Raw genomic sequence first — 6000 nt, 5'->3', positions numbered from 1 at the left:
AACAAAAGAAACACTTTGTAGTGCATTATTTGTAACAAATGGTTTCCTTTCATTTTTCATAAGGGAAGGGTTTGTACACAAGCACTTTCCAAGTCATCACTACATACCATGTGCACTATGTAAAAAAATTCAAATGGTGATATTTGTACCTAAAAATGTCATACTTTTTAAATCAGCATTTATAAAAAGGTTACTGTTGCTCTTTCAAAAAGTCATTTTACCACCATATTGGGATGCAGCAATAACCAGGTTTGTAGTCAACAAATATGGAATTTTCAATAGCTGATTCTGAAAATGTTACTCCCAATCCTAAATGTAAATCCTTAAAAGGTGTCAGTATTTAAAGTAGCCTACTTTGTAGAAGTAAGTAGGCTACTAGTGAAATGTGTCAGTGGTTGGACATCACAGGATTGAAGGTCAGAGCAGAATTAACTAGAAAATATCATTATACCACATTATTCATCGTCAGTATTTTTGCAAAAACCTGCATAAATAACGATCAATTTGTTTCCCCCACAACCGAGCTGAAATATTGAGCTCGACGAGGCCAGTGTAACCATAACAGACCTTATTCAAAGCAGCGCCATGAAAACGAGGCTGTGAGGAATAGACTTGAGGTGTTTTCAATGGCGTCCACTGTATAAAGCTACTAGATCAGTTATAATTTTCCACACCTCATGTTGTCTGGAGTTTTTTGTTTTTTTGTCTTCTGATATTTCTTGGAAATTTTTGCTGTGTTTCGTCAGCAGAACAATCGAAACGCCGATTATATAACGGAACCCACTGAGGAAATGTAATATGTCTTTCCCTCACAGCCTCGCTCTCATTCCCGTTAAAAATACAAGATGGCGCTGCTGTGAATAAGGTCTATAAAGCCATTATTTAAAAGGGGGAAATGTCACAGTATAGCAAGTGCTCGTATCTATCTGACTTAACTGTTGAAAGAAATTTTGTATAAGAGCAACAGGCAATCTTGAGCAATAATTAAAATGAAACCTAATCTAACCTTGCAAAAGTAAATCATTGTTTCAACCTGGCAACATTATGCAGGTCAGAATTTATGATTACTGTCAAGCCTTTTAAAAAATAAACCTAAAATACTGAAAATAATTTCCCAGTATCTTTTGGAAAGATTAAATGAACTAAATCAAATTCACTTCTGAGCATAATTTTGTTATTCGGTGTCAATTCCAATCAAACTCACATATGCAATAAGGTGAAACATTTATTTGACAATTTAATATATAGTTTTACATTTTTGAACAAATTAAATTAACTGGGAAGAGTAAAAATCAACAGACTTTTTCTCAAAATCCACAGGACCAAACGAATTAAATATTTTATCAGGAGATGCTTAAAACGTTATCAAAGGAATCTTCATGGATGTGAGGAAGATATGGGAATATAGTACTATATTTTTCAAGTCTAATTGCCCTTTATATTGTAAGACAATATCCGGAATGCAAAAAAAAAAAAAAAAAGTAGCTTACTTATGGGCAGTGTACTAGGTCCAAGTGAGTATACAAGTCTGCAAGAAAAGCAAGAACATGATTTTCAACATAAATTGACCAGCCACTACAGAATGACTGAGTTGAGGGATGAACGCATTACAATGCTAAGCCGTCAGGGGGCGCTATAACATTAAAAAAATCGTTTTAAATCCGCCAACCTGTGAACTGAAGGCTGTTCCTCTGTGCCTCTCTAGTCTTTGTTGTTGGACAGCAGTTTGTGATCAGAGATGCATCATGGTGCCTTAATATCTTGTCACATGCTGAACTATTATACAAAATCAATATTATTAGTCCTACATTAATACTACATTGGAAATGTGTAGCCTATAGGGCTATGTAAAAAAAGTTACATAATAATTTATTCAAAAATTACAGTATTGTTACAGTGTTTTTTATGTAATGTAAATTTTATTTGCAAAAATGTAGGCCTACTGTAATTTTAAAAGTTGAAAACAATGTTGTGAAATGTAGAACTGTTTTTTGTTTGCTGGATCCTATGAGCATGACTGGTTGAAATTTGGTCAATATCCTCTAAATGTCTATCAGATTCAGGCACCATTTTTAAGGTTGCACTTTGTGATCATAACTGTGGCCACACCCAGAAACCTCATTGATTTCATTCTTAGAAAATAACTTTTTTTTTTTTTTTTTTTTACTAATTTATAGATCAAAATTAAATCTAAAACATGTGTTTTGTTTGTCCTGACCTGGACATTCAGATAATTTTTTATACTGTTCCAGATTTATTGCCAAAAATGTAAATAATATTATTATAGCGCCACCTAGTGTTAGGAACCATTGATTTGGAACCTTCCCACTCAGTTTTGGGTCTCTGATATTGGTAACACTTCACAATAAGGTCTCGTTTGCTAACATTAGTTAATTCATTAAATGAGCGATATATTTAAATAACATTTATTAACCTTTAGTAATGTTGCTTGATAAAAATGTTCATGTTAACACAAACAACTTTTGATCTTAAAAAATGTATTAGTAAATGTTGAGATTAATATTAACTAAGCTTAATAAATGCTGTAAAATAACAAATATAACATGGTTCCAGCACCAGGTACTTAAAAACAACAACCTTTTCCGGAGGTTTACGCATTAGTTTTTTTTCCTACATGCTATAAAGAGTAAATGATTAAATGAATGGCATTGTAATTTTATTGTGTTTATTTTTATTCATAATATATATATATTATTGTGTGTTTTTGTTTATTACAAAGAGCTGATATTTTGACTAAGCCTATTGAACCTATCTAATGTATATAAAATAAATACATTATATATAACTTGTGTATATATATATATATATATATATATATATATATATATATATATATATATATATATATATATATATAATGTATTTATTTTATATACATTTTTTTAGATAGGTTCAATAGGCTTAGTCAAAATATCAGCTCTTCGTAATATTAAGGATTCATTGCACAGGGCATCTGAGGGCATCATGGATATCCACATTGCATTATCTTCATCGTATGATCAGAACTGTATTTACAGTGGAATCTGTTTTATTCCAAAACGCATCTGGATAACACAGGGTACAGGTTGTCAGTTAAACCGTTTGCGCTTATTTGCAACGGTCTAGTTAATCTTAAAATAAAGCAACAATAACAAGGGGGGCTGTGGCGAGGGGCAGAGAGAAAAATAGACATGTTACAGTCACAAAGTCAAAAGAGTTAGTTGCTCACATTTGTCCCGTGAGTGTCGGCGAGTGTTGCTGGTCCAGCGGTTCTTTAATCCTGTATGTAAATGACAGCCAATAGATGCTGTTGTTGAGTTGGGCTGGGATTAGCGGAGGCGAATGACTTTCAATTTTACTGGATTACAGAACAAAGAAAGGGGAAAGGGGACACACTCCTCTGTTAAAGAAAACAGAAAGAAAACGGGGCATATTGATCAAATAAACCACGTCGATTGCATTTCAACAGACTACAAACCATTCGAGATTATGACATTTAATAAAGTCGCTATCGCCTTTCTTTAGATGGGAATTCTGCTCTCACTGTTGGATTAAACGGAGAATAAACCTATCCGGGATTGACAGCATAAGGTAATTAAACTGGCTACGGATTAAAGATAATTCTGTGTATGTATATATGAAAAAACATTTACGAGTATCGTTCTTGAGCACGTGACTTTTTATGGATGTTGAAAAAGTGAAATTACAGATTATAATTTAGGGGGAGGAGGATGGCTAGGAGTGTTAGCACACTTGCTATCATGCTAACGCGAATGTATGGCACTCAACGCGATGTTTTATACGCTTTTATGAAAGTAACACGCGTTATAATACGCTGTATATAAGATAAACAAATAAACGCCTTTGCGTTCCGCGTTTTTGTCTAACAATAGCTGCAATTCTCTTGTTTTGTTTGTATTGTAAAAATGGCAACACAATTTGAGTGCTAGCAAGTTGCTGAAATGGAGCAATTGCATTGTTGGCAGGGTGATAAAATACAGCTAGTCGTGTTTATCTCGCACAGTTTGATGAAAATCGTCGTTGGCGTGGTCACGGACACGTTTTTCGACCTGAGAAGGTCATGTTTACAATGTCAAATCCACATATCAGTTGCTGCTAATCTGTGTCTACTATGAAGGCTGCTTTAGTGGATTATGCATAACTGCTAACTGGATGTGTCCCAGTAAGTTTGCGGCTGAGAAATAATATCACATGTCTCTAAACTTGATCAGTTTTCCTCGAAGGACTTCTCGACTGTCAGATCCATTCATGAGAGTTTATGATTTGTGTCATGCTGTCCCACAATGAGTCTCTAACTGAAACATGAACTATCCCAGAATGACTTGCTGTCGGATTGGGCCTCATTGTCAAGCACTGTATATATATAACAGTAATAGCTGTCTGTGTTTTTTCTTTTTCTCTGTGATTTTATATCTGACACAGTACCACAATTGTTTAGTGAACACAACTAAATGAAAATGATCAAATATGGAATGCTATTAACATTGCCATGAAGTGCATAAGGGAAATTATTGTTAAGAAGTAGGCTGAATAAGAAATGTTACATTGTACATAATGTATTGTACAAGTGTATGGAAAAAAAATTCTGTCGTTAATTCACCCTCATGTCGTTCCAAACCCTTAAGACTTTCGTTCATCTTCGGAGCACAAATGAAGATCTTTTTAATGAAATCTGAGAGGTTTTTTGTCCCTCCATTGACAGCTACGCAACTACCACTTTGAGCTTTAAATAGTTCATAAAGAGATCGTAAAACTAATCCATATGAATTGAGTGGATTAGTCCAAATTTTATTTTTATTTCATTCTGTTATTTGCATTTAGCATTGTTTTACTCAGACCTGCAACTCAACAGGTGAGAACCTCTGAATCAGACCATATTTTATGGTCATAGCACTGTGGAATCATTTGAATTACCTTGTAAATACAATTATACATGAATATGGCAAACATTCAGTACCATGGTATAAAATATCATGATTTCAGCCCTTTTTGAAAGGTCTACTATGACATTGGTTTGAAAACCTGGTTGATTCACAGCTCAAAATGTTCGATTGCATTCTGATGAAATAGGTCTTTCAATCCATAAAGTCCCATATGTTGTTTTTTAGGCTAAATAGCAGAAATTGTTTTCTGTGCCGCTTAAGATGATGTTAAGCCCAATGTTTTTGTAATCTGAAGTATGCATGATTATATGGTTAGTTAGTTGCATTTTATTATTTGCTGGTATTGTTTTACTCCAACAGACCTGCAAATCACTAGTTGAGAACTACTGAATCAGACAAAAAGTACCAATTTTACCGACTAACCTTGGAGTAATCCAATATGGCATTTCATATCATTGTATCATATCAAAGTTTAATGATTTCAGTACTTTTAAAATATTGACATTTGTCATTGCTTTAAAAAACTTAAGCTCTTAATATTGAAATGATCACATTCTGTTGAAAGGGGTCTTTCAATCCACAATTTTCACAAAGCTAAATGATCTGTTTTAACAGTAATACATTTTTGCTACAAAAAGTAAGTCTTTTCCGTCAGGACAGTATCTTCCCATGCAGGCCGCAGTTCTTTGTGTTTGCTCGATGCAACATGTTTGTGTGGCCTTGGGGAAAATGTCCAGGGTGAAAGGAGTTAGGACCAATTAAAAGTAAATTATCAGCCCTTGAGCTGAACGATTTAGATACAGCTGTGTTTCTGAAGGGATCTGTGAGCAGAATCTGTATAAAGGCTATTAGCAGAAGTATTGTGTATCAATGGCAGAACCACAAGCCTCTTAGGGCAAAACCGCTCATAAAACCCACGTTACCCTTTCTTGAGATGCCGGTAATATCTTTAAGCACCAAACAGGCAGTAATTCAAGAAGTAAAGGAGCAGCTACATTATGCTTCCCCAGAGCTGAGGATCCCAGATAGCGTGAATGAAGAAAAAAAAGAAAGTATTTTGGCAGGGTGGACTCCTAACAAGGAGGAAGTCATTAAT

The 6000-nt window shown here is 34.3% G+C and overlaps 1 protein-coding gene across 7 annotated transcripts in view; it reads left to right on the top strand.

Moving 5' to 3' along the window:
- The first annotated feature begins 3178 nt into the window (after window positions 1-3178).
- The window catches only part of gtf2ird1 (GTF2I repeat domain containing 1), a 30078-nt gene continuing 27256 nt past the window's right edge, over window positions 3179-6000 (top strand). For 3 of the 7 annotated variants that reach the window (XM_079872566.1, XM_079872560.1, XM_079872562.1), the window contains exon 1: window positions 3338-3591. The gene's annotated coding sequence lies outside the window, so the exon portion shown is untranslated. Of the gene's footprint in view, window positions 3592-6000 lie in introns of all 7 variants that reach the window. The other 4 variants (XM_079872565.1, XM_079872563.1, XM_079872559.1 and 1 more) reach the window with 4 other exon arrangements.

The sequence above is a fragment of the Squalius cephalus genome, assembly GCF_949319135.1.
Source record: "Squalius cephalus genome assembly, chromosome: 5".
Taxonomy (NCBI): domain Eukaryota; kingdom Metazoa; phylum Chordata; class Actinopteri; order Cypriniformes; family Leuciscidae; genus Squalius; species Squalius cephalus.
Note: the sequence above shows the minus strand (reverse complement) of the source record. Positions and strands in the feature narration are given on the sequence as shown.